The sequence below is a fragment of the Oncorhynchus mykiss genome, chromosome 3 (assembly GCF_057628025.1).
Source record: "Oncorhynchus mykiss isolate SJ-2025 chromosome 3, ASM5762802v1, whole genome shotgun sequence".
Taxonomy (NCBI): domain Eukaryota; kingdom Metazoa; phylum Chordata; class Actinopteri; order Salmoniformes; family Salmonidae; genus Oncorhynchus; species Oncorhynchus mykiss.
Window position 1 is genome coordinate 63,932,783 of NC_143024.1, and position 27,140 is coordinate 63,959,922.

At 40.2% G+C, this 27,140-nt stretch overlaps 1 long non-coding RNA gene across 2 annotated transcripts in view; it reads left to right on the plus strand.

Moving 5' to 3' along the window:
* Window positions 1-19,155: 19,155 nt before the first annotated feature.
* The window catches only part of LOC149984642 (uncharacterized), a 90,680-nt gene continuing 82,695 nt past the window's right edge, over window positions 19,156-27,140 (plus strand). For both annotated transcript variants that reach the window (XR_016494969.1, XR_016494970.1), the window contains exon 1: window positions 19,156-19,483. This is a non-coding gene — a long non-coding RNA (uncharacterized LOC149984642). The remainder of the gene's footprint in view (window positions 19,484-27,140) is intronic.

A 27,140-nucleotide genomic window follows, 5' to 3' on the forward strand; every position in this document is an offset into this window, starting at 1 on the left:
TCCCCATGCAATACTAATGGCTTTGCCTGAACCATCATTTGGAGACTTTAGAAGCTGTCTGGCAAAATGGAATATGATGAACTATGATCTTTCATACTGTCACATTTTGAAGGAATCTGAAACAAAACTATTTATGTTTTTACAAGGATGAACAGGTAAAATAGTGCTAAGCCTACTTACAGCATCTCTTGTCTTATTTCCTTATTTGAGAAAGCAAAAAAGAACCTGATGTTGCTACTGTTTGCACTTCATTTAAGTGGAAAGTGCAGTGAATACATTTGACTCACATTATGTAATCCAAATGCATAACAGTGCATGACTAAACAGATACAAGCTAATGCATTAGGCTTTGTGTGAATAGAATTGAAGCAGCTATACTGCATCTGGAGTTTGATTAAATACCTTGTGTGCCTCAGACATGGGGTTAGAGGGAGTGTTGCTAATGGCAAGACGAGCTAGCTGGCAGCCTGGCACCCTGCACTTCCTGGCAAGGCTCGGACTCTCCTCCCCAACCGACACCCTGAAATAGAAATACATTGAAAATAAAGGTTACAGAGCTGCACAGTGAACCAACATGTTCTCCCCACATGCTGCTTTCACCTCCAAATGTATTTAAATACACACAGAAGAATGTCATCCTCCTGGAAGAGAAATGTCATAGAGCCTAGATGGAAGGAAACAGCAACAACAACATATTCATTCCAGGAATGTGTTGATTAGTATTACATTAACTCATGGTGTAATGCCTGAGCTATACTCATATTATGCTCAGGTAATAATCTAAACAAACCAATGACGGGAAGGTTTACTCTATGGTGTGTGGCCCTTGGCTAAAACATAGAATGCTGATTCAGGGATGTGGACAACCATCTCTACTCCATCAATTTTGAGAGATTCAGCACCCTGGTCCCTAAAACATACTTATTCAGCACATCAAACTGCAGTGCCAGTGCAAACCTCCCCTCCCAGCTCTACAGTGTGCAGCACTATAGAACCTTAACTTATGATTCATCACCTTGGACAGCGACACTATAGCGCAATCCCTATTCAGGAACATGGACAGCGACACCGCTGTGTTGTAACCTATTTAGGACCATGGACAGCAACACTGCTGTATAGTAATGTATTCAGGCCCGTGGATAGCAGTCACTATTGATAAGCCCTGGTGTGTAGATGTGATGGCAACTAAAACGTCTCCTTTAATGTGCTTCACATCCCTGGCACCTCCGTTTCTGTTTATCACACAAGCGTAAACTTTGTTTTCACATTAGTGACATTCACAGGGTGACCCAGAGGACAGAGTTAAGAGGAAGTGATACTTGATCATGCACACATAAAGGACCCTTGACTACATTCCTGTTTCGATCCTAATCTAAATCAAACATTAAAACCTCTCAATATACCTCTCACACACGTCAAACAGCTGAGATGATCTCCAAACATTTTATACTTGTGTGTTAACATAATCATAGTTTCCTTTCTATACCATCCACAACAACATAGCATCAATCCAACACATGCCACTACACACAATTCAACAAATCTGCTGAATTTTCGCTCCCAGGTATAGAAACAATGATGGTAGAGTACACCTTGACATGTCACAGTAATGACGAACTACACCGATGAACAGACCTTTCCACAATATGGTGCCAATCTGTTATGAGGGTTCAATCAGAGTGAACCCCCTCTAATTCAGGGTCAAGAAAAGGGGGGACGATAATTGTTGATGCACACAGGACACTGCTTGACCCATACAATGGAGTGAAAACAATGGCAGCTGTTCATGAATCATTTATCTCACTCACTCCCACTTTGATGCAAAGGCCTGCGTTGCCTGGCGCCATGACAACAATACTTAGCTAGGCAACCCTTGCCAAGGCAGCCGGGCAGGCCAAGTCATAAACGGAAGCCATTTCGAGGATCTATGTTGATTTATGAATACTATTTTCTTAAATAATTTTGCCATTTTATGATGCACACTGAGGTGTTTCAACTTCAATGTTAGGTCATGGTGTAGATGAAGCAAAGCCAGCATAAACACAGTAAATTGTATATAGGTTTGTCATTTAATTTTAGCAAAGCATAGCATGGATTCCTCGGAAGACAGCTACATACTGTACATAAAAATACCCTTGAGGATAAAATGTAAACATATGAAATCACATTAAATCTATAATTTCCATGCATGTAATATTGATGTGCATGAATGCCTCTTGAGTTGCCAGTGTGTTCCACCACCATTTTTTATTTATTTATTTATTTATTTTACCTTTATTTAACCAGGTAGGCAAGTTGAGAACAAGTTCTCATTTACAATTGCGACCTGGCCAAGATAAAGCAAAGCAGTTCGACAGATACAACAACACAGAGTTACACATGGAGTAAAACAAACATACAGTCAATAATAAAGTATAAACAAGTCTATATACAATGTGAGCAAATGAGGTGAGAAGGGAGGTAAAGGCAAAAAAAGGCCTTGGTGGCAAGGTAAATACAATATAGCAAGTAAAACATTGGAATGGTAGTTTTGCAATGGAAGAATGTGCAAAGTAGAAATAAAAATAATGGGGTGCAAAGGAGCAAAATAAATAAATAAATTAAACACAGTTGGGAAAGAGGTAGTTGATAGGGCTAAATTATATGTGGGCTATGTACAGGTGCAGTAATCTGTGAGCTGCTCTGACAGTTGGTGCTTAAAGCTAGTGAGGGAGATAAGTGTTTCCAGTTTCAGAGATTTTTGTAGTTCGTTCCAGTCATTGGCAGCAGAGAACTGGAAAGAGAGGCGGCCAAAGAAAGAATTGGTTTTGGGGGTGACTAGAGAGATATACCTGCTGGAGCGTGTGCTACAGGTGGGAGATGCTATGGTGACCAGCGAGCTGAGATAAGGGGGGACTTTACCTAGCAGGGTCTTGTAGATGACATGGAGCCAGTGGGTTTGGCGACGAGTATGAAGCGAGGGCCAGCCAACGAGAGCGTACAGGTCGCAATGGTGGGTAGTGTATGGGGCTTTGGTGACAAAACGGATTGCACTGTGATAGACTGCATCCAGTTTGTTGAGTAGGGTATTGGAGGCTATTTTGTAAATTACATCGCCAAAGTCGAGGATTGGTAGGATGGTCAGTTTTACAAGGGTATGTTTGGCAGCATGAGTGAAGGATGCTTTGTTGCGAAATAGGAAGCCAATTCTAGATTTAACTTTGGATTGGAGATGTTTGATATGGGTCTGGAAGGAGAGTTTACAGTCTAACCAGACACCTAAGTATTTGTAGTTGTCCACGTATTCTAAGTCAGAGCCGTCCAGAGTAGTGATGTTGGACAGGCGGGTAGGTGCAGGTAGTGATCGGTTGAAGAGCATGCATTTAGTTTTACTTGTATTTAAGAGCAGTTGGAGGCCACGGAAGGAGAGTTGTATGGCATTGAAGCTTGCCTGGAGGGTTGTTAACACAGTGTCCAAAGAAGGGCCGGAAGTATACAGAATGGTGTCGTCTGCGTAGAGGTGGATCAGAGACTCACCAGCAGCAAGAGCGACCTCATTGATGTATACAGAGAAGAGAGTCGGTCCAAGAATTGAACCCTGTGGCACCCCCATAGAGACTGCCAGAGGTCCGGACAACAGACCCTCAGATTTGACACACTGAACTCTATCAGAGAAGTAGTTGGTGAACCAGGCGAGGCAATCATTTGAGAAACCAAGGCTGTTGAGTCTGCCGATGAGGATGTGGTGATTGACAGAGTCGAAAGCCTTGGCCAGATCAATGAATACGGCTGCACAGTAATGTTTCTTATCGATGGCGGTTAAGATATCGTTTAGGACCTTGAGCGTGGCTGAGGTGCACCCATGACCAGCTCTGAAACCAGATTGCATAGCAGAGAAGGTATGGTGAGATTCAAAATGGTCGGTAACCATCTGGGGATAGTGACAGGATCAAGCAGATCAAGAGGTTCCATCATGTGATTCTGGTAAGGACAGAGACGTGGCAGAGGGCTCTTTGTTTTACCTCATGGGCACAACATAAAGAGATATTGTAAACACATGATATTCTTCAATTCCCCATTGAAAATGGCACCCTGACCCTATGGACTGTAGTAGTAGATACTGACTTGAAGGGCCTAAAAATTATGAATCATCAATTATCCCCCTTCTGCAGGGTTGGAGATTCAGGTAATTATGAAATTGCTTAAATCAATTTCTGTTTCAAGTCTGATACTACTGCAACATTTGACATGAGGCGAGTAGGAAAGCACTGTAGATCAACACAGTGCTCTGGTTTAGGAGTCAGAAAGCAAACTACAAGTTTACATATGTTTGTATATTTTGATGAAACATTAGGAATATTGTTAGTGTGCCCTCAAGCTTTTCTCAAATCTGTTACATTGTATTGTTGGAGACGTAAACAATCCCATCACAGTCAAAAGATAATCAACATGTAAATTGAAAAGACATTATGGAAATTGTCTGGTTTTACACATTGAAATAATTCTGTGGATATTCCAAAACAATAAGCCTGTGATTCCAGTTGCCTACTCCTGCCTCCTCTACCACTCTATGAAACAGAGGCCAAGGGATAGAGAGGTCGCCTACGTGTCAGGGTGCAGACATGACACCATTGGTGTGAATTCTAAAGCCGACACTTTCTGGGGGACACCGTGTCACTCAGGGCATCACAGGTCAAGCAGGGGACGAAGCAGGGGAAGCTGTGGAATGGGTTTTCTCTCTTCATGGACTCTGATGAGTCACTTTATGCTAGACTATAGCTGCATTCAGACAGACAGACAAGTTCTGATATTTTTTCACTAATTGGTCTTTGACCAATCAGATCAGCTCTGAAAAAGATCTGATGTGAAAAGATCTGATGTGATTGGTCTAACGTCCAATTAGTGAACAAAAATATATCAGAATAGGGCTGCCTGTGTATACACAGCCCTAGTTACCAAGCAGTCTGAAGATTGAGCTAATATAAAGCTAAATTATACAAATATTGTATATTGTATATTGTATAACAATAATATCCAAAACAGGCTCTCCTTTTGCATATGATCATATTAAAGGATAATGCTACATGCATAAATCATATAACGTACAACATGCTATAATGGCTGGTAAACACAGCTGCAGAAGACAACAAACATGAAGGTTGACATGATGTGTTATGCCTAACAATACTGAACATGCTTTTTCCTATCCTCCTCAAACAACAACACTCATTATGAAGAAATACACAAAGACACTAATGCACCCGGACTGAGCTGTTTCCGTGTGCAATAAAATGTGTTTCAACTCGATTTCTCAGTGTTTCTGAAATGTCTGAGATTAGCTACCTGCTAGGGCTTGCTCTTGATAAAACAACAATGTTCTTCCTTGTAGTGCAAATAGATAAAGGCCCCTAGGAACCAGCACTCTTTTGTAGATTTCACTTTGATTTCAAACCCTGTGCTTGTCTACTTACAGAGGATACACTGAAGTTATGAAGGGGTGTGAAAAGACATTCAGTCATTTCTAGCTGTGAGATAATAAGAGGGTGGCAACCTCATACCATACCATCAATGACAGATGCAAATTTGAAAGGCATTAGAATGTCAATTTTCATTAAGTCATTACCATTAAATCGACTGGCCTATCTCAGATGCAGTAAGAGTGAACGACAAAAGAGTACTGACTGCAGGCCTATGTATTAGATTAGTGTCTAATAGCATGTTTTATTACAATCTAATCCCCTGAATGGAAAACTTGATGAAGTTGCTGAAATAACACTCCAGTCTTTAGCTTAGACATAAAATCCTCAATTACTGTCGGGTCTGAAATGTCAGCTGTGCACTCAAATAGATGGGTGGACTGTCTGAAATTATGCAATGCGTTGTAATGGCAGAACCTGTCAATCAGACGATTCCTAGCTCTGTCTAAAGAGTGGGGTATAGGACATCTGTATTCTCATCTGAAAGTTGTCTGAAATATCAACATCACCATCAGTATTTTTCATTATTGAATGGTCCAAGAAGTTTGGTGGGATAAGAGGACCAAAACCATACTTATTTTTGCTCCTTTGGAATGAAAATGGACACACTTCAATATGGGTTCTCATTGTACTATGGGAGTACTCTAGATATCCATGTACATTTATGGGGAAATGTACCTACCTCTTAAATATTTAGTCCTACTTAGCTTGCGTTTGGAATTGCTTGGAGCTCTGGAGATGAGAGAAAATAGATTGAATCCCTATAACTACCATATGAATATGAATGAAAATGCCTCCTAGGAATCCATGTGGCCTTAGATCATAAAATATTCTCACAGCAAAATTATTGAGTCATTTAAATGGTGACCTTGCTTTGAAAATCACATCAGCAAGAGAAAATAAATGACTAGGATACTATGTAATTGGTTTTTGCATTTTTTTTTCTTTTTGGGAACTTGGACAATAACTAAGCTTAGATAAATGTTGGACCTTGACATTCTGTAAAGTATGTTAGTATGTTTTTACAGTATGTTTTATAATTTGTCCGGAGAATGGTCTGTTTGAAGTGTGCCCTGTTGTATTATTCTACCATGGATATATTTTACTTATTGGGATAAATCTTCTCAAATAATGTTTTGCAGTTGTACAGCAAGACTTGTGGCATTGCTGTATTGGACATTATTTAAGTTTGACTTTCAATGATGGTATCAGTTTGTTGCACCGATGATGGTATCAGTTTGTTGCACCGATGATGGTATCAGCACATTACACCTATTTCTTGAATAAACCTAATATAACCCCTGGGCATTTTTGGTTGTGTTACTGTACGGTTGTGCATTGTTCAATCTGACCTGACCTTTCTCCCTCTTATATTTGACAGAGCAGCTGGTCAGGGATTGGAATTCGCTATCTGTGGTCATTTTCAGTGTGATTGGAACCTTCACCTCAGCTGCCCATCTGTGACCATGGTCTGTTACCAGGCCTGTAGCCTTTAGCCCCTGTCTGTGACATTAAATAATGAATTAAACACTTTTGACAAAACACAGACATATACTGGGGGCACTCTGCTAGCTGATATAGCTTAGAGGAATGACCTCACACTGTAGTTGTGGTATTGTGCTGATATGGCTGAGTTGTGGACCACAGCTGAGGGAGCTGCCGCAGCTGTCTCCTGCCCAGGAGGAGCTTCTGACCCTGGAGTCAACCTTATCCATTTACCCCTGTAGGCAAACACTGCTGGAGCTCAGAACAGCTGTTGTTGTAGCTGGTGTAAATACATTATTTTATCATCTGGTGAAAAATGTGTAATGTAATGTGTTAACTACTAAGACATTATAAATGGTTGTAGATAAACTGTATTTTGACAGTGATTTATTAATGATCAGATATTGCAATAATAGGCTGGTCACAGGTTTAGTTCAGCTGTGCGACACACACACACACAATTCCAAACACACTACGTATATCTGGGACATTATTTGGAGTGCTTAACATGAGCACTACACTCAATCATTTGTGTATAGAAGAGGCAGGAGAATCGTTTCAGATGAATTGTTGAGGACATTTATTTGTGGCATATTAGAATGACGTGGTTTCCATGGGCTCGGTATATTTTGGGAGACCTGATGCAAGAGGAATTCTACCATATATTATGGAACCATTATTACCTGACAACTTTCTACTGCAGCAGGGGTAATTCTATGTTAACCCAAAAAAGATATCATACCACTATTGTGGTTTTTATTTATTTTTATTTCACCTTTATTTAACCAGGTAGGCTAGTTGAGAACAAGTTCTCATTTGCAACTGCGACCTGGCTAAGATAAAGCAAAGCAGTTCGACACATACAACAACACAGTTACACATGGAATAAACAAACATACAGACAATAATACAGAAGAAAAATCTATATACAGCGAGTTCAAATGAGGTAGGATAAGAGAGGTAAGGCAATAAATAGGCCATGGTGGCGAAGTAGTTACAATAATAGCAATTAAACACGGGAACGGTAGAATGTACAGAAGATGATTGTGCAAGTAGAGATACTGGGGTGCAAAGGAGCAAGATAAATAAATACATAAATAAATACAGTATGGGGATGAGGTAGATTGGATGGGCTATTTAAAGATGAGCTAGGTACAGGTGCATTGATCTGTGAGCTGCTCTGACAGCTGGTGCTTAAAGCTAGTGAGGGAGGTAAGAGTCTCCAGCTTTAGTGAGACTCTTTTCTGCAGTTTGTTCCAGTCATTGGCAGCAGGTTCCCTATCAAGGTCTGTGCTTTACGGTATATATTTTTCCATTATGCAAATCCTCTGGTGTATTCAGATCCATATGTAACAGTTTTCCTTCTGTACCTCTCCTCGCCCCTACCTGGGCTCGAACCAGGGACCCTCTGCACACACCAACAACTGACACCCCCGAAGCACTGTTACCTATCACTCCACAAAAGCCGCAGCCCTTGCAGAGCAAGGGAAACAACTACTTCAAGGTCTCAGAGCAAGTGACGTCACCAATTGAAAGGCTATTAGCGTGCAACCTGCTAACTAGCTAGCCATTTCACACCGCTTATATCCTCCTTTTGATATCCTCCTTTTCCGCAGCAACCGGTGATCTGGGTTAACAGCATCAATTAAACAGTATAGCTTCCGTCCCTCTCCTCGCTGCTACCTGGGCTCCAATCAGGGACCCTCAGCACACATCAACAACTGCCTCCCACAAAGTATCGTTACACATCGCACCACAAAAGCCACAGACCTTGCAGAGCAAGGGAAACAACTGCTTCAAGGTCTCAGAGCAAGTGATGTCACCGATTGAAGCGCTATTAGCGCGCACCCCACTAACTAGCTAGCAATTTCACACCGGTTACACTCATCCCTCTTTTGACCTCCTTTTCCGCAGCAACCACTGATCTGGGTCACAGCACCAAGAGTGTATCCGGGGTGAAATGGCTAGCTAGTTAGCGGGGTGCGCGCTAATAGTGTTTTAAATCGGTGACGTCACTCGCTCTGAGACCTTGAAGCAGTTGTTTCCCTTGCTCTGCAAGGGCCCCAGCTTCTGTGGAGCGATAGGTCATAGTGCTTCGAGGGTGTCAGTTGTTGATTTGTGCAGAAGGTCCCTGGTTCGAGCCCAGATAGGCGTGAGGAGAGGGACGGAAGGAAAACTGTTACATCTGAATACACCAGAGGATTTGCATAATGGAAAAATATATACCGTACCATTACACATAGTAACATAATGTGGATCCAATGAGATGAGCTTACCTGCAAAACATTTAGTTGTACATTCCTACGTGTAAATGTGACTAATCATTTATGATTCTTCACATATTCTAAATCAATCACAGGTGAAACTGTACCAAAAAAACAAAACAAAAATAACAATAACTTCCATCCATGTTCATGCTGAAATGCTTATGGTCAGATAATATGGGTTACAGTACGAAGCCTTTTTCATATCGCTAATTAGGGAGAGAAGGAGAGAGAGAGAGTGAGCATGATGGCGCATGGGAAATACAAATGGCATTAACACAATCATAGAAACCATCTATGCCTCCACAATCTCTTTCATGTGTGAAATGATGGTGTCGTCATGGAGACTGCCTATAATTGAATTACAGTCATAAAGATATCTTAACCCTTCCATGGTACATCATGATTCAATCACGGAGTATGAGGAATGGAGATCAATAACGCATTACTGTGAATTCAATCACACAAACATCTATAATGTTAGTGTTCTTGAATGATATCAGTCTAACAGTCTACCATTACATATCAGTGTTTTGATGTCCTCATTTGGGTTTGACAGATACATCATCTGCCTTGACTAGTTACTGTTGATGAATGAAACAGCATACAGACTTGACCTTTGAGTGGACTATGCTAGCTACTAATGAAATCCATGGTCTCAGAGGGTCACATGCGCTAGGGGCATCATCAATAATGATTCCACCAGTCACAAACTGGCAGGCCGTTTAGTAAGAAATACTGACATTTAGTACAAGATTTACTTAACCTGCCATGTGAATGGATTGAGGCTGGTATGAACAATTTCTACATTATGAGTCAAAGCCTTGAGCCTAACCTTACAGTGTTCAATTCATCAGACCATTACTTGGTTAAGGCTAAATAAAAAACCTGTGTAAAAATAAGAAAAAAAACAAAGACAAAATTCAATAAATCCCATAAGTGGTATATATAAAAAGAAGGGATCAAGCCTTGGAACTCGATGTTGGAACATTAACCAAGTAAGGGGATTCCTATGGTCTATAGACCATAATCAGTCTGTCATTGATGTCCGCTGTAGCAGATGGCCGGGAGCGGTGAGGGGAGTGGTTATTGAAGGGAGATATCTTGCAGCCTGCTGGCTCCATCCCCGAGCCTTATATGTACTTACTGTCACAACGAGGTGAGACTGTCTGACTACCCCCACTGTGTACCGAACCGGATTGGCTGAGGACCCGAGTTTTAGGATTACCCCTTGAAAATGAAGCGGACAACGAGAACGGATTGTGGACTGTGAAATGGTTGGTGAATTCACCCCTTTCACCAGTGTGCAATACTCCCTAATAAATTCCCCATTTGCATTCTAGTTGTGCTCCTTGTGCGTGTTTGGTTATTGAACTTGGTGACGTGGAAACCCCACACCCTTGAACCTGCTACACCGCATTAAAGAGAAGAGGCAGTGTTTTTCCACTGAGACCCTATCTGGGGAGGCTGGGAGGAAAACCAATTAGACCATAGGCTCTATCCTTAAGGCCCTGTTGGAAAGGCACAATGATCAAAGAAGGAGGCAACACATCAGAAGTCGCATCGACATGTCTGTGAAGTAATGTTTTCGGTTGTAGGGTCACGGGGGCAGAGGCAGAATTGTAGAGTAGATTGTGCAGGGCGTCTGCTCATTGCAGTGCTTCTGCTGAACCAGGGATCATTACTTTTTTTTCACTCTGAGAACTTCTGCTGTGAGCCCTTTGACGTATCTCTCCTCTGCAGTCAATTTCTGCCACTAGCCCTAAAAGACAGACTGTTCACATATGAGAACCCTTTTGGTTCCAGGTAAAACCCTATTTAGTTCCAGGTAGAACCATTTTGGGTTTCATGTAGAACCCTCTGTGGAAAGGGTTCTATATGGGCCCCAAAACCGTTCTACCCTGCAAACAATGAGTCATTAGGACGTCATCTGGATGTCACGAAATGGTCGCTTAAAGTCGTCAGGATGTTGTGTCATGGTCCACTGGAGGTTTTGTCTAGTTCCCGGTTGGTCCCGGGGAAGTCCCCGAGGACGTTTTTAGGATATTCTTGGGACATTGTGTCATGGTCCCCTGAAGGTCCCCTGAACATTCTTGAGACGTTGAGTCATGGTCCCCTGGAGGTTTCGAAATAAATGTGATTCATCACTTAAGTTACAGTAGCTACATTGACTAACCTAAAAATGCTATTCAAGTGGTCGTTCTCTCCAAAGAATGTGAGCATGTTCTCTAATAGTTTCCGTGTTAATGAATGAGTCAGAAGTTCGATTAAATAAACAGAACAGAACAGCAAGACGGACTTAGATTGAGCTGCACAGATCTAGGTAACTCTGGGGAACCAGGAGAGAAAACGCCCATACATCATCATTATCTGACTGAAACAGAGAAGCTCAGCAACAAGGGCATGACAAATAATATCAGTTCACAATTGACAGGACAACCTGACGGTACAAGCAGGCAATAACTTGAAACTTTAAGATGGTATACCTCAGTGTACCTAATCTAGGATCTGGTAAAGTCAGACTACCTCTAAAAGAGTAATGTGCCTGTCCATCTGACTTACATTATCTGGAAACACAATTATCTAGATGGAATGGTTGGCCTGCTCTTAAAATGGCAATGTTTTATCCTTTAATTGTCAAGATATATAAAAACACATGAGTAAAAATATGACTTAATCACTGCTATCGTTGTGTCTTCTAAAAAATATGGATTTTATTTTCTTTAGCTCAGGTCATATATCCCATGTATCACACCAAGGCTAAAATATGAAAGTGAGAAATATTTTATTTTCTAGTTCAACCTTGTTCAGTCAAACAGATCTGATATCATTGTTGCTGTAATTAGATAGTATGGCTGATGAATCCTGTGTCTATACAGATGGTATATTTCATACCTGAAAATTTCACCGCCTGGTGAAACAGGGTAAATATGGACAGGACCATAGAGATATTATAATGTAATTCTATGGACAGCCTATGGACAGGACAGATAAACAACAACTCAGGCTATTGAATGTCTCTAGGCTAACCTGTAAGCCAATGGACACAGCTGAAAAATTGACATTGGAGTAGAGCTAGCTATGTGCCGAGGCGTTGATGTCATTTTGCCGAGCCACTTTCATGTCAGGGATTCTGCTCTGGTTTTTAGTAGAAACCAGGGCCCGGATACTTTAGGTGCTTCTATTATATGCTGTCTGAATTATGCCTGCATGACTACCTTCATCACTTTCTAGTTATAGGTGTAATTCTGCATTGAGAGTATCTCATGCATCTGTTGATGTAAGATGTACTGATATTCTGAACACCAATAAACAAAACAACAAATGCAGTGTTTGAACGATGCTATTCCATAAAAACAAGGCAAAAAAAAGACCAAGGCAAAAAAAAGTAGGAATTATCTAATTTGAACAACTTAGGATCTCATTTAAACAATTTAGTATCTTGTTAAAATAACTTAGTATCTCAATCATTCAAACAAGATACTAAGTCATTTGAACAACTTATATGGTTTGAATTACTTAATTTTTATTTTATGTAATGTATTTAATGTAATTTTGTGTAATGGTAGATTTAGCAATTTATTAACTATACAGGGCATTCTGAAAATGTTCAGTCCTCTTGACTTTTTCCACATTTTGTTACATTACAGCTTTCTTCTAAAATGTATTTAAAAATGTTTTATCATCAATCTACATGTCCATAATGCCGAATCGAAAACAGTTGTATTTTTTTTTCTTTTGCAAATGTATTACAAATAAAAAAACAGAAATACCTTATTTACATAAGTTTTCAGACCCTTTACTATGAGATTCGAAATTGAGCTCAGGTGCATCCTGTTTCCATTGATCATCCTTGAGATGTTTCTACAACTTGATTGGAGTCCACCTGTGGTAAATTCAATTGATTGGACATGATTTGGAAAGGCACACATCGGTCTATATAAGATCCCACAGTTGACAATACATGTAAGAGCAAAAATTGCCTGTTGAGCTCTGAGACATGATTGTGTCGAGGCACAGATGGGAAGTGTCCCAAAAAATGTCTTTAACATTGAAGGTCCCCAAGAACACATTGTCCTTCATCATTCTTAAATGGAAGATGTTTGGAACTACCAAGACCAAATTATAAACTGGCACCATCCCTACGGTGAAGCACGGTGGTGTCAACATCCTGCTGTGGGGATGTTTTTCAGCGGCAGTGACTGAGAGACGAGTCAGGATTGAGGAAAATATGAACGGAGCAATGTACAGATAGATCCTTTGTGAAAACTTACTCTAGAGCGCTTAGGACCTCAGACAGGGGCGAAGGTTCACCTTCCAACTGGACAACGACCCTAAGCACACAGCCAAAACAACGAAGGAGTAGTTTCGGGACAAGTCTCTGAATGTCCTTGAGTAGCCCAGCCTGAGCCCAGACTTGAACCCGATCGAACATCTCTGGAAAGACCTGAAGATAGTTGTACAGCGACGCTCCCCATCCAACCTGACAGAGATTGAGAGGATTTGCAGAGAAGAATGGGATAAACTCCCCAAATACAGGTGTGCCAATCTTGTAGCATCTTACCCAAGAAGACTCGAGGCTATAATCGCTGCCAAATATGCTTCAAGAAAGTACTGATTAAAGGGTCTGAATACTTATGTGATATTTACGTTTTTTTATTTTTTTTTATACATTTGCAAACATTTTTGCTTTGTCATCATGGGGTATTGTGTGTTGACTGATGAGGGAAAAAACTAACAATTTAAACCAATTTAGAATACGGCTGTAATGTAACAAAATGTGGAAGAAAGTCAATGGATCTGAATACTTTCTATATTCACTGTACATTGATATGATTACTCATTGACAGTTCTTTGATAGCCTAAAGCAGGGCTGCTTTTGAATGCTAGAGCACGTAATTGGGCAAGTGTGGAGCGGGGTGCAGAGTGTTATTCGAGCAGGTTTAAACAAATGTTGGCCTTCTCTCCCGCTCCAATTTCACTCTGGTACTGCTCAACCACAGGCTCTGGGCATGCTCTGCCTAGCATTGTTTGTTTCCTACTATTATTTTAATTAGGCGGTTGTAATTATTTAGCATACCCCACCCACAGTAGCCTATGTCTAGTTTATATTATACTATATATAATATTAGGATATGTAGTTTATATTTTGAAGAACTTCAAATGTTTTAGGTTGGCAATACATAGGCTACTGTCAAATGTATTTTACATTTTTCCATGGAATAGAAACATCATAATATAAATCAATCTAATTGAGTTAAAATATCTGAAATAAATTGTAAATAATAAAGACCAGTGTTAGCTTCTTTTCCTGAATTAAAGGGAATTAATCATCTCAAAGAGCATCAGTCAAATGTTTCTGCTCGAAGAAGCAAGCACCAACAAGCTTCACATGTGTATTGAGCGTGGGAAATGTACTCTACCAATGAAATATTATTATTACTTTAACGACTGATATATACACATGTAAAAGCATACATTTGCATAAATTAATATTAGTGGGAATATAGCCGTCTTTATAAACAAGAGTTGGGAGAATACAATATATTTTAGATTTGATTGGAGAAAGAAAATAAGTAGACCCTCAGGTCATGACTCAACACTGCCATCAGGAAGATAATGAGAGTCCATCATACCATAGTATTCTATTTAAATTAAACAGGGACTGGTACAGAGTCCAGTAGGACAGTGTCACAAGGCTATATAGTCATAGGCCTACACTTCACACTGCTGGAGGGAATACACAGCTGTCCTTGATTGTGAGCTAGAATTAAATGTTGAATGAAATGCTCGTACATTCAAAGCAGCCCTGCTTATTGCTATCAAAGAACTCGCAATTAAAAATCACATCAATGGATGGAATCATTGAAAGAATGGCTTCAGCAACCATTATACTGTCTTTCAAATTGCATAACAAATTAGGCCTAATTAGACAAAATAACAATTAAGTTATTCAAATGAGATGTCATTAAAACGACTTAGTATCTTGTTTGAATCAATCAATCAATCAATCAATCAAATGTATTTATAAAGCCCTTCTTACATCAGCTGATGTCACAAAGTGCTGTACAGAAACCCAGCCTAAAACCCCAAACAGCAAGCAATGCAGGTGTAGAAGCATGACTTTTGACTTATGACTAATGACTTAGTATCTTGTTTGAATGACTTGAAGATATATATATATTTTAAAAGTTGTTCAAACGAGATACCAAGTCGTTTAAATTAGATTATTATAAATTATAAATATTTTTTGCCTTGTGCTTCAGGGCTTCCATATAATTCAACTTTTTGGTCCAACCCAAAAAATTACCTGACTGGGCCTCATTCTTGCATTCTCATTTTGTGTATCTGAAAGCATGATTGCAGGTTAATTAATTATTAAACTTCCGAATTCCAACTCTCAATATCTTTGTCAGCCTCTAAAACAGACAGAAAGGCAATGTAAACAAATGTTTTCATGAGGCTTTTGTGCATAATTTAATTTAATAGATCAAGGGAAAGTAAAAATAAAACTGAACGAATCTGCATTGATGTCACTATTCATTTGGAGTTTGCAGCTAATCGCACTTCTCAACCTTTTCAGTTCTAAGTTTCAATTCGCAGTGTTATACTGTACAATGTCTCACACTGTAGTTAAAACATGAGGCAATGTGAGTCTGTTTTTATGACCTGGATCTGTAGTTAGCTTGTCGGGAGAGTGTGGTGCAGGGACCTTGGGTGGGATAATGACAGATGTACATGAATAATGCTAGCACCTGGTCCTCTGAACAATGTCAAAGATGCCACTTCAAATACATGTGCCTTTAATATCCTCTTTAGTAGAGTCAGTGTACACCTCCAGCATTCATTTTCGCCCACAAATTCAGGTCATTCTTTTTAAAATCAGAATCTGCGAGGACTCCACAAGGGATAAAGGAGGGTGAATTGTAGGCTTTTCAACACTCATAAACAACATTGAATATGTCTATTGGTGTTTTGCTTTCAGGTATTCTATGAGAACGGCCCTAATGTATAAATTAGTAAGGAGAGCTCTATTATAATCTATGTAGCTAAACCTATGTAAATCTGTCTTGCTAATGAGAAGATCTCATTAGTATACTATGCATTGCTTGTCCGCCGAGTCAGACTATTTCCATTCCGATCAACTATGCCAGTCATTATTCCGTGAGTATATCAATATGACATTGACGAGGCAGCATGATTGGGAGTTGCTGGACAGTGCATCCACACAATTGTCTTACAAAATGGAAGGGCAAGGTCATTTCCTTCCGACTGTCACTGTTCATTTGTCTGGCCTTGCATCGAGACATCACGAAACCCAGGCCTCCCATATGGATGAATATATAAATAGCTCTATCACATACTATCAACAGTTCAATTACATACTGTGTCCTTTAAGAAAAAAGTATTACATAACATTATTTTTCCAAGCCCTAGATTCAATTGAATGTGCCTCAATTTTTTTTGTGTCATGGTTGTTAGGTTCCAAGAATCCCACACAGATTAAGTAGATAGAGCTCTTAACAGTTCTAGAGTAGCATTCTGTCTGCGACTAACCCCGGTGTTTCGATGCAAATCCATAACCTTCACCACACAGCAAGGGATAGAGCCAGGGAATGTATTCAGAGAGGCCTGCAAGCGGCATCCATCTCCCTGGTCCTTGAATGCCAGATGTTGCCTCAGGACAGGCAGAGGTGTGATTGAGCATTGGTTATGGCTTTACTGGGAGGTGTTGCAGGGTGAGAGACAGGCTGTGACAAGAGTGGCTTTCCAAGTAAACAAAGCATCAACCCCTTTCAAATTGTAAGGTGACGGTAGAATAACTTACTGGAATGAGGTTGGAGCCATATCACGATTATGGCCCTACCATTATTCTGATAAATGATTTGCAAAACATGATTGGACGTAATTGGAATTTGTCTCTGCATGGATATGCACGGCATGTCCCCCAATGAACCACCAAGCAGCAGAATTTAACATCAACATCTAGAAGATGGATGCATGAATAACAATCCAAGGCTCCAACCTTTCAGTCCCTGAGGCCATGTTTTATAATGGGTTATAGCTTACAAATGACACAGGGACAATCCTTTGGAAATTTGTTCAGATTACTATATAACCGTCTTTTCCTTCTTCTTCCTTTTGGGAATAAGGGTTGCCATTGTTGGTCTCCAGCTGATAAGAAAAAAAAAATGTTTTAAAGAAGGGCCTCTATCGCGGGCATCTCCTGGTCGTTTATTTGAAGGTCACATATCAGGTTAAATTGATAAAAGAGAAAAGTGAATGGTTACTTTTTTACTTCCACACCCACACCAACTAATTTGACATGTGCTTCCCTTGAAGTTCAATCACTGTGCTGTTAAAATTCTTAAAAGTCTAAGCCTTAAAAGTCTAAGCCTACCTTCATACTTCCATTCATTATTTTAGTCCCGTGACGACCATCGTGTTCGTGAGAGTCTCATAAGTTTTGTAGGTCAAACCTTATCGACACTACAGACGTTTTCTTGAGAAGACCGATTTTTGTAATGTGTCATGCTCTGACAAATACCACTCTAGCTTTGCCACCTTTCACCGCAGATGCAGAAGTGCGACATCGGCGGATGCGGTGGATGGAGACCCAGATACTGTATCTCTAGCTTAAACTGACGCATTTTGATGGGGATTTTTTTAATGATGTTACTTAGATTGACACACCGGTGGATCAATCAACTCCAGGAGGATTTATTAACTTGCTGTGCTGCTTTATTCTCCCCAGTTGTCAGGCAAAGGGATCCTCCAGCCCAGCTTGCCTCTGTACCCAGGTTGGCAGGACGTGATGAATGTGAACAATAACATCTGACCATCAATTGGGCCACTCCCACGGCAACAGCACAAAGAACATGATTACCAGAGGGGCTAGGTGAAAGATTGTTTATGATGTTTTTATATATTTACAATCCCCCATGCTCCATCCCCCATCATCCATATATATGGGTCATTCCACAGAAGTGGGTCAAATTCGGTTTCGAAAATAAATACACATTTGTATCCTAATGTCCCCCAACTTTCAACACACGTCTTCCATATGTCAGGTAATAGATATACAGTATATACTACTGACACACTTTGTTTGCATTGCATATTTGAAATAGTTAGAATTATTTACCACCCCACAAAATCTGTCACTATCGAAAAATATAGTGAAAAAGTTGCAGTAAAGGGAGAACCATGCACAGTAGTGATCATTTTGATTCACTTTCTGTTAAAGAGTAATATCAGAACAAGTATTTGCATACCAAATTAACAAAATATTAAAAACATGATTTTCAAAACCTTTCAATTCAATTTAGAGAAATATCTCTATTGTTCTCTGTAAAATATTGAATGTTGATTGGATGAATCTGAAACCTGTTGATTGATTAAATGACTTATACATCTAATTAATTACATTGTAAGATGTTTAAATCATCACTTTACCTACAGGCGTTTCAGTGTTAAGTGTCAATCAAATAGATAAATGTAGGACTCTCGATGCATATAACTCATTTTAGTATAGACATTGCCATTGAGGGCTTCTACCATTTTAAAGTAGTCAACTGGGTGAGGATTCCTATGGGTTGGGAGTAATCAGCCAATGATCAGAGATCATTGTCTTTTTCAAACTGGGTTGCCTATGTTTTGTAAACCAAAGACTATGAAAACTGTTAAAGGTCCAGTCCAGCCAAAAAACGTGATTTCCTGTTTTAAAAATATATGTATTTCCACACTATGAGGTCGAAATAACACTCTGAAATTGTGAAAATTATGATAACTCTTTTTGTTTAAAAAAACACCTGGAATTTCAGCCTGTTCAAGTGTGTTGGTGTTTTGGCCCGCCGCATAACATCACCCAGTGGTCTGATTGTAATAGACCAATGATAGTTCACCCTTGATTTGTACATATCCTGCTACACTGCTGCTGGCCCTGCCAAGTCATATTGACATTCCATTGCTCATTGATAGCAGCGTGCTTTTAGGTAATAGCTTGCAAAGTAATATTTCTGAAGTTTGGCCTACTTTCTACTTTAAAGCAAAGAGCAAAAGCAAGAGAAACTGTGCAGTAGCGATCAATAATTTTGTTGGATTTGGATTCCATTTATTTGTAATAATCCAGTACCATAGAACATTTGCATACACAGCACACTTCGCATCGGACTGCATTGCAAATCAGGCTAGGTTCACACATGGATTTCACAGCAGCTCCATCAAGGTTGTGTCTCGTGGATCTTGAAACCGGCAGCAGCAGAAACCATTCATGAAGTAAGTTTCTAGATAGCCCTTTTTCTATTATCAAAAGTAAAGGACATGCTAGATTTCACACTTCGCACAATATTGTTTTGAACGTTCTCTTGAGGACCGATGTCCGAATTAACATTCTAGTACAATGCAACGATTTCGTCTAAAGTGCATTTTGCTTCGTCCACACCTGTCTGTAAACAATGGCTCATTGAGGGACGAAATAAAAGTACATTATGTAACACAATTACATTTCTAAAGGAGGCAAGTCATTAGTAGGAAAGCCTTTTGTCATCATTATGACGTCGCCAGATTGACTTTAGATTCAGTAAAACTTTAGCTAGCTAAGACTGAGGGGACAGGAGGACTGTATTTTGGCATTTGTGGGTTCGATCAAAGGCTCAAAAAGGCCAGAAACAAAAAATTAATTGAAGGCTATTCCATGTGAGAAATTGCCAAGAAACTGAAGATCTCGTACAAAGCTATGTACTGCTCCCTTCACAGAACAGAGGAAACTGTCTAACAGAGGAAACTGTCTAACTAACCAGAACTAACCAGAATAGAAAGAGGAGTGGGAGGCCCCGGTGCACAACTGAGCATGAGGACAAATACATCAGCGTGTCTAGTTTGAGAAACAGAAGCCTCTCAAGTCCTCAAACGGTAGCTTCATTAAATAGTACCCGCAAAACACCAGTCCCAACATCAACAGTAAAGAGGCGACTCCGGGACGCTGGCCTTCTAGTTCCTCTGTCTAGTGTTTGTATTATTTTGTCCATCTTAATCTTTTCCTTTTATTGGCCAGTCTGAGATATGGCTTTTTTTTGCAACTCTGCCTAGATAGCCAGCATCGCGGAGTTGCCTGTTCCTTATTTTGTAAGGATCCGTATAGAAATACCCTTTACTGAGTTGTACCTCTCATATCTTGAGCTGTAAAACAACAACTTGAAAATATCCTTCCATGCCATGATTTGGACTTTCATTATGACCTTGTTTACGTTCTGTTTATATGTTATGTAGATAACTAACCATTTATGAAGAATGGCAACAAGCTTTCATTGCAGTCTGCTTTCTTTATGTACTTTCAACAATGAAAAACAAAGAGGCTCAGGGAAATAAATTATATATATTTTTTATTTTTGCAGTATATGAAAACAATAAACACACACAGTGATTTATTAGATAAAGTGATTTTTTTTTTACATTAAAAAGTACTGAATAGGCTCCCTGGACTGATGAGGAATTCAAAAACTGTATAGTAGAGAGAAATTAATCAAAAGGAGTGACAATTAAGTCTATCTGCACGTCTGATTGGCAGACATATTGTAAATTGATAAATTATATGACTAAAGTGAACAAAAAGAAGAAGAAATTGTAATATGAAACTAAGATAAATTATATAAAGTATGAGGGAATTTTTTGGGGGGGTACTTTAAATGAAGTTAAGGGCAGAAGGACTAATTTAACTCCATCTTTCATTGAATCAGATGGATTATTTATCACAAAACCTGTTTACATTGCCAATTATTTTATTGGCAAAGTGGGCCAACTTAGGCAGGAAATGCGAGCCATCATATTAATGCATAAAATACTTAATAATGACAGAAAATCATTGTAACTTTTAGTTAAGTTAAGTGTGGGAGAAGTGGGAAAAGTATTGTAGTCCATCAATAATTAGAAACCACCTGGTATTGACAACCTAGATGGAAAGCTACTGAGGATGGGAGCAGGCCACTCCTCTGATCATGTAGAAAAATGTTTGTCCATAGACCTGGAGGGAAGCTAAAGTTATTCTGCCTCCCAAAAATTGTAAATCTCCCTTTGCTGGCTCTAGCAGCTGATCAATCAGCTTGCTGCCAGTTTTCAGCAAACTGATTGAAAAAGATTGTTTGACCAGATACAATGCTATCTCTATTAACAACGCACTTTTATAGGGGCGGACACTCAACATTTATTGCAGAAATGACTGTTGGTTGGCTGAAAGAAAATTGTAATAAGAAGATTGTGGAAGCTGTGTTGTAAAATTTCAGTGCAGCCCTGGAAAGAATGTATGTGTTGTGGCTTCACATCATCTGCCATATCATGGATAGAGAGCTATCTATCTAATACAGTGATAACCAAACGGTTGATTGCGATCGGCTGGTCGATCTTCAAGTCATACCTAGTCCATCACCAAAAATGTCTATAGAAAAGCCAACAATAAAGGCTTGCTCTTCTATTTTTGTTATGTTTTTGCCTTGCGCTGTTGGTGATAGGTTTACATGATTCAGAAGCCCTGCACACCGGGTAGGATAAGTGTTCCCATTTTAAACCAGTTAATTTGTCTGAAGGGACAAACTCCACCTACCCGGCGGACCAGGAAGATCTGGCTAAATCAAATGTGCCACATGCGCTTGCCAATCAGAGAGCTCAAATCAGCTTCCACAACCCCACAGCGAAGTTTGATACTAGCCTACATGAGATTTCATAACTTTTAAGACCATGACCAGAGAGAGACTGTCAAATAATTCAGCAAGGAGCTACCGTTTTTACGAGTGAGTTCATGTTTAAGTTTTTATTCAGCATTTTCCCAAATATAAAATGTGCTTCTCCCTACTTCCACTCGTGCTGCAGCTGTGTTAACATTATTATCAGTTCCTCGTGTCTATTTTAATATTAAGGAATATTTCACTTTCCTAGGTCATAGGAACACCGTTAACTTGTGCTTGAGGTGGATTTAGTGCGACTCAAATTTCATATTCAGGTCCCCTCTCTCTTGTCAGTCTCACCAGAGGAAAGGAGAGAGCAGGGACCGTGAGTGGTGGACCCTCTGCTGCTCTCTCCCTCCCTCTGCTGAGACTGACCATCAGATGCAGGTACCATCAGGACAAGCATACTGTATAGCCAATATGCAGTGTTAATGTATTAGGCCTACTACACAAACCTCATTCCTACATAACTATTTTTATTAGGTTAATGTTCTATAGGCTTACATTTTTTAAAACATGTTTAAAAATAAATATGAGTGGTAGATCTTGTCTTGCTTTTTGACTGTGAAGGTGATCTTGACTCAGAAAAGGTTTGTGACCACTGATCTAACAGAACAAATAAAGTGTGGTATTCCACAAGGGAGATGTCTTGGCCCTTTACTGTTCTCTATTTTTACTAATAGTCTAACGCTAACATTAAACACAGCCTGTGTGTCTAGGTACATAGATGATTCAACACTATACATGTCAGCACCCACAGCTAGTGAAATCACTGCAACCACTTACAAAGAGTTGCATTCAGATTTGGAAGGGGTGGCTAGGAATAAACTAGTACTGAACATACACTATCTAAAACCAACAGTAAAGGCCCAAGACATCTCCCTTGTGGAATTCCACAAATTACATGTTCTATATACCCCAACCAGAAGCCACGGATGACAGGCAATGTCCACACTGAGCTAAAGGGTAGAGCTGCCGCTTTCAAGGAGCGGGACTCTAACCAGGATGCTTATAAGAAATCCGCTATGCCCTCCGATGAACCATCAAAGCGTCAGTACATGACGAAGATTGAATCGTATAACACCGGCTCTGACGCTCGTCAGATGTGGTAGAGCTTGCAAACTATTGCGGACTACAAACGGAAGTAAAGCTGCGAGCTGCCCAGTGACACGAGCCTACCAGACGAGCTAAATAACTTCTATACTCGCTTCGAGGCAAGCAACACTGAAGCATGCATGAGAGCATCAACTGTTCCGGACGACTCTGTGAACATGCTCTCCGTAGTCAATGTGAGTAAGACCTTTACCAGGACGTGTACTCTGAGCATGCGCTGACCAACCTGCAAGTATCTTCACTGACATTTTCAACCTGTCCCTGACTGAGTCTGTAATACCAACATGTTTCAAGCAGATCACCATAGTCCCTGTGCCCAAGAACACCAAGGTAACCTGCCTAAAGGACTACACACCCGTAGCACTCATGTCTGTAGCCCTGAAGTGCTTTGAAAGGCTGGTCATGGCTCACATCAACACCATTATCCCAGAAACCCTAGACCCACTCCAATTTGCATACCGCCGCAACAGATTCACAGATGTTGCAATCTCCATTGCACTCCACACTGCCCTTTCCCACATGGACAAAAGGAACACACACATGAGAATGCTATTCATTGACTACAGCTCATCGTTCAACACCATAGTTCCCTCAAAGCTCATCACTAAGATAAGGACCCTGGGACTCAACACCTCCTTCTGCAACTGAATCCTGGACTTCCCAACGGGCCACTCCCATGTGGTACGGGCAGGTAACAACACATCTGCCACGCTGATCCTCAAGCTGGGGGCCCCTCAGGGGTGCATGCTCAGTCCACTCCTGTTCTCCCTGTTCACCCATGACTGCATGTCCAAGCAAGACTCCAACACCATCATTAAGTTTACCGACGACACAACAGTGGTAGGCCTGATCATCGGCTATGATGAGACAGCCTATAGGGAGGAGGTCAGAGACCTGGCCATGTGGTGCCAGGATAACAACCTCTCCCTCAACATGATCAAGACAAAAGAGATGATTGTGGGCTACAGGAAAAGGAGGACTGAATACGCCCCCATTCTCATCGACGTCGCTGTAGTGGAGCAGGTTAAGAGCTTCAAGTTTCTTCGTGTCCACATCACCAACAAACTAACATGGTCCAAACATGCCAAGACAGTCGTGAAGAGAGCAAGACAACACCGACTCCCCATCAGGAAACTGAAAAGATTTTGCATGGGTCCTCACATCCACAAAAGGTCTACAGCTGCACCATCGAGATGGTGCTGGTTGCATCACCATCTGGTATGGGAACTGCTCAGCCTCCGAACGCAAGGCACTACAGAGGGTAGTGCGTACGGCCCAGTACATCACTGGGGCCAAGCTTCCTGCCATCTAGGACCTCTATACCAGGTGGTGTCAGAGGAAGGCCCTGAAAATTCCCAAAGACTCCAGCCACCATTTTCGTAGACTGTTCTCTCTGCTATCACACGGCAAGCGGTACCGGAGAGCGAAGTCTAGGTCCAAATGGCTTCTAAACAGCTTCTACCCCCCGCACATTGACTCTGTATCGGTACCCCCTGTATATAGCCTCGCAACTGTTATTTTATTGTTGCTCCTAAATTATTTGTTATTTTTTTATTCTTCTTTTTTTATTCTTTTTTATTCTTTTTTTTACTTAAGTTTATTTTTGTAAATACTTTAACACTTGTTTTTTCTTAAAGCTAGATTGTTGGTTAAAGGCTTCTAAGTAAGCATTTCACTAATTTCTACACCCGTTGTATTCAGCGCATGTGACAAATACAACTTAATCTGATTAGATTTTTATTTGGTACAAATCACTCCCTAAGTACTGTACCTCAGCTGAATCTGGTAATGAACACTGTAACTGTTGAAGTAGTAGAAGAGACTAAAATTATTGGCGTTGTATTCGATTGTAAACTGTCATGGTCAAAGGATATAGATTATATTGTTGTGGGAGGAGGAATGGGTATGTCTGTGATAAAGAGACACCATAGTCGACCAAACAAGTCCTACAAGCTCTGGTTTTGTCGCATCTTGACTATTGTCCAGTTGTATTTGTCAGGTGTGGCAAAAAAGAACTAGAAAAGCTGCAGCTGGCCTAGAACAGAGCAGCACCTCTGGCCCTCAAATGTACATGGAGGGCCAGTGTCAGTAACATGCATGTCAGTTTCTCCTGATTCATTTGAGGAGACATTAATGCATCACTGCTGGTCTTTGTAAGATATGTTGACATGCTTAAAGTACCAAATTGTCTGTTCAGCCAGTTAACACACAGCTCAAAAACCCATACATACCCCACAAATCAAGCAATCAAGGGGTGTCTTCACAGTCCCAAGTCCATAGCAGAGGCTGTGAGACACATAGTACTGTGCAATGACTACATGGAATTCTGTTCCACCTCAGGTAACTCAGGCAAGCAATACATTTAAATACATATCTGTTTTAAAAACAGATAAAACAACACCGCAAGGAACAACACAGACACTGGACACCCACACGCACACACATGATTGTTCAGTTGTATATTTTGTTGCAACAGCCTAAAAGTGTCTACATGACAAAGCACTTGAATGTTTGAGATTAGTAATAATAATGTATTCATTTTTCTTAAATATTTCTTTCTTAATGTTTTTTTTAAATCACAGAGTTTTGTGTCACTTCTCTGGAAACCTGCCTCAATGGGAATGTTTACTATAAAACCTAAGATACTTTAGTCGTATTGTTCTTTAGTCGTAGTGTTCTTAGTTTAAATGTGTGTTGCTGTTCTTGTCTATTAGTTTTGTGTATTTTGTCATGTTCATTGTTTTGAGTGGGCCCCAGGAAGAATTGCTGCTGCTTTTTCAACAGCTATAATCCGAATAAAATCATAAATCGTACTCACCATGTGGCCATGCTTGAAAGCGCAGCAATCCCATCACCTGGTGATATTTGTAGGAGTGTGGCTTAAGGCGCATTCATTCTACAGTCTTTTAATATGTCTGTTTCAGTAGTGACATCAAAAGGTGGTACAGCATTTTTTGGGGAGAAATATGTAAAAAATATAAACAAAACTAACAATTAGATCTTTCAATGTAATAATAGGACAACTCAAGATTTTATTTTGAAAGAAAATGCTTATTTTCAAACAAAGTTTATGAGTTAGGGTTTGGGACAGTCACCTCAATAGAAATAGGTACTGTATATAAACCATGACCTTGAACAATATGCTTTTTATTGCCTTGGAACTGCATTTGGCACCACTTCTGTAGAATCACCCATATAATTAAAGCTTTTACATGGTCACAAAGTGTTTTTGGGGTTAGTGGGATGATATTTTTTAATGGTATTTATTTATTTCACCTTTATTTCACCTTTATTTAACCAGGTAGGCTAGTTGAGAACAAGTTCTCATTTGCAACTGCGACCTGGCCAAGATAAAGCATAGCAATTCAACACATACAACAGCACAGAGTTACACATGGAATAAACAAAACATAGTCAATAACACAGTAGAACAAAATAAAACAATAAGTCCATAAACAGTGAGTGAAAATGAGGTAAGATAAGGGAGGTAAGGCAATAAATAGGCCATGGTGGCGAAGTAATTACATTATAGCAATTAAACACTGGAATAGTAGATGTGCAGAAGATGAATGTGCAAGTAGAGATACTGGGGTGCAAAGGAGCAAGATAAATAAATAAATGAATAAATACTTTATGGGGATGAGGTAGGTAGATAGATGGGCTGTTTACAGATGGGCTATGTACAGGTGCAGTGATCTGTGAGCTGCTCTGACAGCTGGTGCTTAAAGCTAGTGAGGGAGATATGAGTCTCCAGCTTCAGAGATTTTTACAGTTCGTTCCAGTCATTGGCAGCAGATAACTGGAAGGAAAGACGAACAAAGGAGGAATTGGCTTTGGGGGTGACCAGTGAGATATACCTGCTGGAGCGCATGCTACATGTGGGTGCTGCTATGGTGACCAGTGGGCTGAGATAAGGCGGGGCTTTACCTAGCAGAGACTTGTAGATAACCTGTAGCCAGTGGGTTTGCGATGAGTATGAAGCGAGGGCCAACCAATGAGAGCGTACAGGTCGCAATGGTGGGTAGTGTATGGGGCTTTGGTGACAAAACGGATGGCACTGTGATAGACTGCATCCAATTTGCTGAGTAGAGTGTTAGAGGTTA